Source organism: Nanorana parkeri, unplaced genomic scaffold (assembly GCF_000935625.1).
Source record: "Nanorana parkeri isolate BGI_ZX_2015 unplaced genomic scaffold, ASM93562v1 scaffold563, whole genome shotgun sequence".
NCBI classification, from domain to species: Eukaryota; Metazoa; Chordata; class Amphibia; order Anura; family Dicroglossidae; genus Nanorana; species Nanorana parkeri.
This window is the reverse complement of record NW_017306831.1, coordinates 606,609-617,578: the sequence shown is the minus strand read 5'-3', so window position 1 is coordinate 617,578 and position 10,970 is coordinate 606,609.

Here is a 10,970-nt window from a genome sequence, read left to right as displayed (position 1 = left end):
ATGTGAGATTGTAGTCCATCACAGGAGTGAGCTTGGAGCGGTGACTACTTTACAACACACACAGGGACCACGAGGAACAAAAGTAGTCACCCTCCAGAAGGAAGGACAGTGTCAGCACCAATTCAGAAATGATTTGAGGATCTACAGCCGAGTGATACACAAATAAGATACATTTTTATTAATAGTTAAGGTACTAGAATGTATTTTTTAAGGTTTAACTCCCGAGTTTAGTGTCACTCAGTGGTTGTTCCGATTAACCGATTAATCGAACTTAATAATCGGCTAACTAATCGATTTTGAAAATAATCGTTAGCTGCAGCTCTAGTTGAGGACCTGCACTTAAAATGCATATCCATCCAAAATGTTTTGTTTACAGTAGAGTGTGGAAGGGTTAGGAACCCCGGACAACAGTAACAACCCAACAGAGGATCACTATCCAGAGCTTCATTTGTGAGATTCCCCTCTTTTTACTGTCTCTGCGACAGGAAGTGAGGGCGAAAACCCCAACAGCAATGCAGACAGAAAAATAAATATATTTTTAGAAGAGTAGGCGAGGCCAAAACCCCTGTCGGCTTTTTATAGCTGTCCATGTCTCTTTTGAAGATTCTTCCTCACTTCCTGCCTGGTGAAACCATGGTCACTGGGACAGGAAGTGATGGACCATATGTCTTGCAACCTGACTATAAAACATCTGTTATCTCTACTAGAGCTGCAGCTAACGATTATTTTCAAAATCGATTAGTTAGCCGATTATTAAGTTTGATCGGATAAAAATTAAAATAAATTTTAAAAAATGGCTCCAGTGATGGGTATAGAGGAATACTACAAATCCCAGCAATACATTATAGAGCACCATGTGTGGGAAAGTGCAGGCCTACCTGAGCAGTCTTCCAGCAACTTGATTCTGAGATCGGGCCTGTCTATCGGCGGCTGTCATCCCCCCCACACCTGCTCCTCCTTACTTCTCCACGCGTGCCTGTGCAGATCGTGGATGTGGAACGTGGATGCAAGTGGGCTGGTCTGGCAGCAGCGAGCGTGAGGTGGGGGGGAGGTGCGGCAGGTAGTGTGTGTGGAACTGTGAACAGGGACAACTAATCGGAAGGCGATTAATCGATTTAGTCGATTTTAATTGTTGCAGCCCTAATCTCTACCAACAACTATGGGATGTGAAGACTTACCTGATTAGATACTTGAATGGATTGTTTAGTTAGTCCCTCATAGTCCATGGCTTTGGTTGATCTAATGAAGCTTATAGTCATTTTTGAAGTGTATATTTATGGAACCTTTTACCCTTTAGACCAGTGCTTCTCAACCTGTGTAACCTCGGACCCACATTTGCTTATTAAGTCACGATCCAAGTCGCAGCACACTGGAATGCTCGGCATGGCGGTACTGTGCATTCCAGTGCCGGAGATGAAACTGTGGGGAGGCTGTGTGTTTGGGGTGCCATTCAAATGAATGGCAACGCACCTCCCGCAGATCGATCACACCGCAACATGCAATTAGGATATCAGACCAGCATGAATGGGCTTGAACGGGCGTTATTATATATTTGGTCAGTTACTGCCTGAAGTATTCTTCCTCGGCATGCTCCTGTCCAATCGGAATTGAGCTTTCCAGGCTGTCTAGAAGGTGTGTTGGTAAAGGCCGATGCAGTGTGTAGAGCCTGACCAGTAGATGTGAGTTCCTTGTATACAGAGACAAATGATTGCTATATTCTGTTTCCAGATAAACACGCTAGCCGGGCCATGTGTTTGGGAGAGGAGATGTCATGTGCAGCAGGTGTCTGAACAGGTGCCCCCGGCCTGCCGCACAACTTGTTTTTCACGGGAAATCTGAGTAGAGAAAATGTTCTTGTAGTGTTGAAATGGGGATGCTGAGGAGAGCAGTTGGCACTACACGCCGGGACTCGTGGGCAGCAGCTGGGAGGCCACAGATTTTCAGGCCTTGTTTTTAGTGTCCTAGAACTACCAATCGGAAACTTTCATTCTCCAACTATCATTTTCTAGGTTTGAGGTTAAGGCTAGGCGACACCTCACTGCGCGGCATTCGTGCACAATTCCGCAGGGATGGCCGCACGGTCAGGAGTCGCCAAGGTGTGAACCGATCGCGCTGTGGGTGCCATTATTTTCTAACGGCATCCCAGTCGCGCTGGGCGGATCGCGCGGTTTCCTGCTGCAATTCAGCCCGTGGTTCTGAACAGCCGCGCGTCGTAACGCCAAAAAAAAGGTACATGTACCTCTTTTTTCTGCAATTGCTGTATGGATGTCACCCCATTGAAATCACTGCATTGTACAGGACCGCGCAAACGTGCGTCACGGGTGTAGTGTAGGTGTGAACCTAGCCTAAATTGTTGCTCCTAGGTAACGCAGACCTTATTTCCGACACTCAGGTTGAAACCTGCACTGGATAATAACATATAGGGGAAGTTTGAAGCTACATATTGCAGAGAAATGAGGCTTTCCACCGATCCAGCAATTGTGTTTACAGATCTGCTGGAAGATGGTGGAATCTGAAAACCTTGTGAAACCTATGAGCAATTTGATAAATAGGGGCGGGGGACTTGGTTAGGGTTATTCTAACTCCAAAAGGGCGGCACAAGTGAAAAAATTCCTACAATTCGACAATTCCGCTTGGCCAAATCTGACCTATTTGCTTATTGCAAACCTGTACTACGGGGTCACGTTCGTCCCTTTTGAGTCTAATTCGGCTTCTTGTGTAGACAATGTTATGAAGCAAAGGTTATTACACTACCTGGCCAAAAAAACGTTGCCACCTGGATTTCGGTCAGGTCTAGGTTCAGCAATGTTATGTTCCCAAAAAATGAGGTCCCTGATGGCACATTGGGCATATTCCAAGGTGACAATGCCAGGATTCATCGGGCTCACATTGTGAAAGAGTAGTTCAGGGAGCATGAGATGTCATTTTGCAACATGGATTGGCCACCATTTACTGCTGCTCTCTCTCCTTGTGGAAGGTGACTGGTCTTGCCTCCGCCCCCTCCTGTAATGAAGACCGCTTACTGCTGCTGCTCTCTCCTTGTGCAGGGTGACTGGTCTTGTCTCTGCCCTCTCGTAATAAAGACCGCTCACTGCTGTTCTCTCTCCTTGTGCAGGGTGCCTGGTCTTCCCCCCCCCCCCTCCTGTAATGAAGACCGCTTACTGCTGCTGCTCTCTCCTTGTGCAGGGTGCCTGGTCTTCCCCCCCCCCCCTCCTGTAATGAAGACCGCTTACTGCTGCTGCTCTCTCCTTGTGCAGGGTGCCTGGTCTTCCCCCCCCCCCCCCCATGTAATTAAGACCGGTCACTGCTACTCTCCTTGTGCAGGGTTACTGGTCTTGTCTGCGCCCCCTCCTGTAAAAAAGACCAGTCACTGCCGCTCTCTTTGTGCAGGGTGACCGGTCTTTATTACAGGAGGGGGCGGAGACAAAAGACCATTCACTGCTACTTTCTCTCTTTGTGCAGGGTGACTGGTCTTGTCTGCGCCCCCTCCTGTAATAAAGACCAGTCACTGCCGCTCTCTTTGTGCAGGGTGACTGGTCTTGTCTCCGCCCCCTCCTGTAGTGGGTGGGGCCTTCTGGGTCTCTCCCACAGCTCTGCTCTCTACACAGGCTATGTACAGCACAGTGATGTCATTGCCACAGTTTGAAGATAATATCTGGGTTTGTAAAGGCATTTGGTGTATTCAAAATGTATTTTCATATCCGTTGTGGTTATTATGGACGATATTAAATGAAACTTTGTGTGCCCCGGATTCAGCTTTAATTGTTGTGTGCAGCTTATTGCTTTATTCCTCTGCGGAGCAGCTGATTGCGATGCCCTTCAGGGAGGTTATTGGACAGGCAGTCAGCTGTGCAGAGCCCATTACAGTCCCCTGAAAGAAATTCTAAATATCTTTATCTTTGGTAAGTTTCTGAAGTTAATGCACGCTGTATTGTTACTTACTGTACTGTCTCCCTTTTCCTTTTTTTGTGGTGTTTTTTTTGTATATCGACAACTTGTATTTTAGGATTTGTGCCCCTTTCAACTGTAGCCCAGAGCAGAAAGAAGTGTGCGTCTTCCGAAACCTCTCCAGAGCGTATGGCTAGCGTTCGCGGAGCGTGCTATAGATATAAATCACTTTGAAGTCGGCTTCCCAGGCAGAGCAGCTTCTTTTGAAAATGTCTTTTGTCTGGTAACTACATAAACATCTGTCAGTCATTCTAAAATATTGACCTCGTGTGCATGTACGCCCCTTTTCTGTCCACCTCCCCTCAAGTTCAAAGGGAGCAACTTCACATTTGTTGCACAAAGTCGCCTAGTTTTCAAGTGTCCCGTCCCGGGTGTGTCGATTGACGGTAATGACGGCGCGCACATAGAAATTTAGTATCTTAAACGTACAAAGATAAAAATCAACTATTTCTAGCTCTGTCCTATTTGGCAGGGACCTGTAGGTGTCGGAGGTGACGCTGCACGCTATTACTTTGTTGTGAATGAGCGCGGTTCAACATTTGTATTTATTTATTACAGGTATTTATAAAGCGCCGACAATTTCCGCAACACATTCACATCAGTCCCTACCCTCAAGGAGCTTACAATCTAAGGTCCCTATCTCACATGCATACATAGAGGGCCAACTTAGAGAGGAGCCAATTAACCTACCAGCATGTCTTTGGAGTTAGGCCTCCAACAGTTGGCTGGGCGTAAAAAGAGACTTTTGGCCTGGTTTGTAAAGCTGGCTGGAGGGAGCGCGGTCCCTGACAAGTCGCAGCAGACGGTTACATTCCAACTTTCATTTTGCAGAGCGGGAGTTATGCTGGTTACTTTAACTGTTACCTGTGGTCAAAAATAATCAAACCAGGAACATTAGTAGATAGCGATCAACATAAATCCTTTTTGATTTAGAATTTGTCCCATGAGCAGCCCCAGAACACCCTTCCCACACTTCCTCATGCACCACCTACATCTTAGGGCCCATGCACGCAGGGGCATGACAGTGGCTAGGCAGATTGTGCCAATCATAAATGGGCCATTTGGTTAATCTAGTTGATCTTAACCAGTCATGACATCTAAAGGGCATTTGCAGGCTATTCTTTTTTTATTAGTGTCCTCCAACTGTTATACTCGCCTTCAATCTGGAACTGTCCCCTGCAGTATCTCAACTCCACCACAATATGTCCTCAGTCTTCCCAGTTGAGTGACACCCAGAAGACTGACTCAATACCTTCTTTCGTAAGCGTTCCCCCATCAGAGGGCCCTCTTACGTTGGCGTCCCCCGTCAGAGGGACCCTCTTACGTTGGCGTCCCCCGTCAGAGGGACCCTCTTAGGTTGGTGTCCCCCGTCAGAAGGCCCTCTTAGGTTGGGTTCCCCCCGTCAGAGGGCCCTCTTAGGTTGGCGTCCCCCCGTCAGAGGGCCCTCTTAGGTTGGCGTCCCCCCGTCAGAGGGCCCTCTTAGGTTGGCGTCCCCCCGTCAGAGGGCCCTCTTAGGTTGGCGCCCCCCCGTCAGAGGGCCCTCTTAGGTTGACGTCCCCCTTCGAGGCCGGTGCATTCGCTATCAGCCACACCTAACCAAGCGCAGGGGTGCAATTGCAGTCTGGACAGAACCGCCACTTGCTCCATGTCCAGACCACGGGCCACCATTCACTGATCCCTGTTCTAGAGGTACTACAGCAAGTAGATGGGGCTGGCTATCCATTACAGCTGCTAGTTTGTTTAATGGGCTTTGCCCACAGCTTCATTTTAAGGCAGGGGTGAGTAACTCAGGCCCTCCAGCTGTTGTGGAACTACAAGTACAATGGGGCATTGCAAGACTGACAGTTACAGGTATGACTCCCACAGGCAGAGGCATGATGAGATTTGTAGATAAAGGAGGGCTGGAGTTGGCCACCCCTGTTTTATAAGGGCTTGTTCACACTAGGTCGCTATCTAAAATGCTGAGATTTAGCATGTGGTTCATCAGCAGGTGGTGTGATGTGCCGCTTCATCACAGTGTTCATCACACTTTACATTTTTTAATTTTAAAAAACTTTATTGAAAGTGTACAAAGTGCACACTCCATTCAATTCTCCGCACAGCAGAGCGGTACACTGTGCTGAAGTCCAGTGCAGTGTGGGAAAATGCAGCATTGTGGTGTGTATTGGAGATATAGAATATGTTCTATTTGCCCCAGTGGTGTCCTGCGTGTTTTACTCCTGCATGTCACCGCATATAGTGTGAATCTAGCCTTTAGCTCAACTCCAAGTAAGTTACTGAATACACAGGTCGACTGCATAAAAGGGAGCCAAGGATGAGCATTTCTGACTATCCAGTCTTGAGATTGACACAGCTCTGCCACACAGCACACTCCTGCCTGGCAGGTTGCAAGATACCTGATTTTTCTCTGCCTGGCAGGATGCAGGAGACCGGATTTTTCTCTGCCTGGCAGGTTGCAGGAGACCGGATTTTTCTCTGCCTGGCAGGTTGCAGGAGACCGGATTTTTATCTGCCTGGCAGGTTGCAGGAGACCGGATTTTTCTCTGCCTGGCAGGTTGCAAGAGACCGGATTTTTCTCCGCCTGGCTGGTTGCCGGAGACCTGATTTTTCTCCGCTGCAGTTTTGTAACATTTACAAGTCTTGTCCCCGGCCCTGTGACTGGACAGTGAAAGGAGGAAAAGCAAAACTCACACGCTCATCTCTTCTTTCCTCTGCTCTCTCCTATCAGCTTGTTCCTTGAAATTTGCAGCAAAACTTCTTGGTTCCTTGTGCTGCTTCTCCCTTTTAAGCACTGCTGTACAGGAGACTTCTAGAGGCTGACACCTGGTCTGCTTGCAATGAGAACAATACACGTAATGATGTAAAGAAATACAAAGCTGCACTCATTTGTGTCTTTTCCTGGAGTTCATATTTAGAATCGTACACAGTGTGAGCTGGATGTTTGTAGGGGGGGAGCGCGGCCATTTGGAAAAGGTTTGCTGGGTTTACTTTGTGGAGGTGAACTGATCTTCACGCTGCAAGTAGCTGATTTTCTTCCAGGACCGACGGTCGGCATTCACGCAACTCGGCCCGATCAATCCTGTTAGGCTAGGTTCACACCTAGGCGACACCTCAGCACGCGGCAATCATGCAGGATTCCGCGCGGATTGCAGCACGGTCAGGGGTCGCCTAGGTGTGAACCGATCGCGTTGTGGGTGCCATTATTTTCTAATAGAACCCGTGCGATTTTGCACGTGCTTCCAAACATGATCGCCGCTGAAACAGCCGCTCGTCGTGTATCGCAAAAAGGTTTTTGTATGGGGGGGGGTGCTCGCAGTGGCCGCGGATGGCGCCGCCACTCAGTAAAGATAGATAGATGTCACCAGCACGCCAACAATATCAAAGGCTTTCGGGGCCACGCAGGGTCCCCTTCATCAGTCTCAGCAATGACATCACGTGTCTAGTGTTGGCGACATGACGTTCCAATAAATTACCTCTTTGGACTTTGATATTGTTGGCGCGCTGGTGACATCTATCTATCTTTTTTTTTCTACGATTGCGACGCGGATGTCACCCCCATTGAAATCGCTGGGGCCGCGTGGAAATCGCTGCCTGCATTGTGCAGGACCGTGCGACACCTGTGTGTGTGGTGCGGTGTGGTGCGGTGTAGTGCAGGTGTGAACCTCGCCTCATTGTATATGGGAACGCGTGCACAGTTTTCTCTTGGCGCTCTATGTACACGTGATATTTTGACGTTTGTTTCTGCATCAGCGATCTTGCGTGCGGTAAGTCGGCGGTTTGCATTTCTGACTGTAAGGAGGAGATAAAAGTGACCGGGTTAGTCCGCCGCACTATATATAGCTCAGCGATCTGTGTAGTAAACATATTTTCTATATTCGTTATACCCGGAATAGAACTCTCTGCATTCTAAGTTTGGCCGGCACCTCGGAGCGCACTTCAGTTCTTTAACCGCACGCTAGTGTCGTATGAACTGTACACGGACTGGATGGACGTTCCTCTTCAGCTCAGTAGTTTTCTATGAAACTTTGGAAGAGAGATCGCTGATCCCTTCAGTGGTCGGATGGCCTGCTTTTCGCAGTCTGTCTGTGTAGATTATTAAAGTATATCTGTGAAAAAATAAGTCAAGGCAACGGGACTTGCTGTATTTTTCTTGAACACATTTCACTGTGCTGATGAAGCAGATCTGTGCTTCATCAGCTTCTTCAGGGGGGTCCTAGGTGACATTAGGGGTCTTGGGAGACCCCTGATGTCTCCATAAAGAGGACCTGTCACATCTTTTGCTATCACATAGGGGGGTTTCTTAGCCCCCTATGTGACAGCAATAAAGTTAAGTGAAACAAACAAATGGGGAAAAAAATTAAAGTTTCCAAAAGGAAATGAAAGTCACACATAAAAAAGAATAAAAAAAACAATTAAAAAAAAAAGCCCCCACCCATACATACACGCATGCAAACATACGTCGGGTGTGCATACGTGTGAAAGCGATGATTGCGCTCATTACGCCGCACATGTTACATATCGCCGCGAACGCGATAATTTTAGGGCCATCAATCACTGATAACACCAAACTGATGAGCGGTAAAAGCTTTTAAAGCGTCGCCTATGGTCAATTTTGGGTTTTGTAGTTTTATTGCGATTTCGCGGGTGCGCGCAATTTTTAAGCATGACATGTTTGGTGTCTATTTACCCGATGTGACCCCGACTCTTATATTTTACCAAAAAAATTGTGTAATAATAATTGTTTCCTAACATAATGTAAAAAACACTTTTTTTTCACCCAGAATTTTCAGTAAATTTTCTGAAATATAGAAAAAAATAAAACCCCCAGTGGTGAATAAATACCACCATAAGAAAGCTCAATCTGTCACCAAACAATGGTATAAAATTAATTTCAGTACAGCGCTGCATGACGGAATAAACGTCAGTCAAAGTACCGCAGCGCTCAATACTGAAAAATGGCCTGGACAGGAAGGGGGTGTAACACCTGGTCTTGAAGTGGTTAAAGTAGTATGAAACACTGAAACCTTTTTCCAGTAATGAATCCATATCAAACAAATATATACACATCGCCCAGAAAAGTCTTTTCCACATTTTTGCTCAAGCACTTAAAGTCGTCATGTTTCTAAACAGCTCCAACTCTCTCAGTTTGGCTTCCCTGAACTTCCTGTGAAGTACAAGATGACAAGGGGCCAAGCAGACTCCAGCATCCGTCTATGTACTAGCATGGAGAAGGAATGAGGGAGGAAGTTGAAGGGAAGAGGAGGAAGCCGGGGAGTGGATTGCCTTGCTGTGTTTGTGGAGACGCACACAAGGGTGGCTCCATGGCTCAAACTCTTTCGGCTCGGCGTCTCTGAACTTCCTGTCCAGTACATGACAAGGGGCCAAGCAGACTCCAGCATCCGTCTATGTACTAGCATGGAGAAGGAATGAGGGAGGAAGTTGAAGGGAAGAAGAGGAAGCAGGGGAGTGGATTGCCTTGCTGTTCCAGTGTTTTTGCGGAGAGACACACACAGCTTACTAGCACACACACAAGGGGGACTCCATAGCACCCTGCAAGGGAAAGGAGTCACCCCAAAACAGGATATCGGGACCAGCTGATTCTGCAGGAAACTAAAATCCCTTGCAAGTGATTTTATCAATAAACATTTGGACTTTTATATCACTTAATAGGATCTGTCATCCGAGAAATGGATTTGCTGCAGTTTGGGTCCCTTTTCTGAATATTCTGGTTGTCTTGTCACTTCAAAGTCATTAGTGGGCGGGAATCAAGTGATTGTGTTCACCTGGCTTCACGCTTTTGTAAATTGGGCCCAGTGAGGTACTGGACTTGGAAATATGTAACTGGATCAGTTGTGCCGCTGGAACTGCATTCTTCCAGACCAATGACTTGTAGGGGTGAAGGATCGGCATGACATCACAATGAGGGGGATTTATCAAATCTGGAGCAGCTGTGCACGGCAACCAATCAGCTTCTCTCTTTCATTTTCAAATCTCAACTGAACAAACTGAAGAGAGAAGCTGATTGGTTGCCGTGCACAGCTGCTCCAGTTTTGATAAATCCCCCTCATTGTATTTTGGTTTCGTGATGGATAATGTTAAAAGCCAAATTGTTTTTTACGCTATTACCAATGCTGTACACATACAATGGAAGCTGCTTCACACCGGGCCCAGTGCGTCCCGGCCCAATTCGGTGCCGGTATACACTGGATCGCATCCCGGCCGGCTCACTGGGTCATGGGGCGGGAGGGGGCATGGTGGTGCACTGAAGTCAATGGGACTGCAGCCCCGCCTACCGGCCGCAGTGCGATCGGCTGCATGGGAACACAGAATCAGCTTGTCCCCTGACCGCTGGGCTTGATAGCCTGTTATAGGGTAGCTAGTAGATGGACGGCTGCGGCAGACTGAGCTGTCCCTTGTCATCTTGGACAGGAAGTTCAGGGAAGCGGAGCTGAGAGAGTTGGAGCTGTTTGGATATATGTTGACTGTAAGTGCTCAGTAATATAAAGAAATAGTTTGCTGGGTGATGTATATTTTTGATCCGGATTCATTATTCCAAAAATGTTTGAGAGTTTATAGAAATATTAAAGGATTTTAAACTGCTTCTTTGAATGCTTCTTATGTTACTTACAATGGATGCGGCTCCTTGATGTTTAAAAGATTGTTTCCAGCAGAATTAACTGGTCCCCTGAGCCACTGGACCTGATAGCCCTTGCAGGGTCCTTTGGAGCCACCCTTGTGTGTGCTAGTAAGCTCTGTGTGTCTCCTTTCCCTTGCAGGGTCCTATGGAGCCACCCTTGCAGGGGTGTGGAATTCGTATCGCCCGACGCCCGGGACATGTAGTTCCGGGCGCCGAGCAAGTGGTTTTTGCACTGTTTTAGCCCTGCTACGGACAAGTAGCAGGGCTGGATTTCTTTGAGCGGCGCTACGAGCGGGGGGGGTGGAGCGCCGAGAGCAGGGGGCGGGGACGGAGCGGGGACGAAGCGTTGGATGAGATGGGGACGGAGCAGAGGGCGTGACGGAGC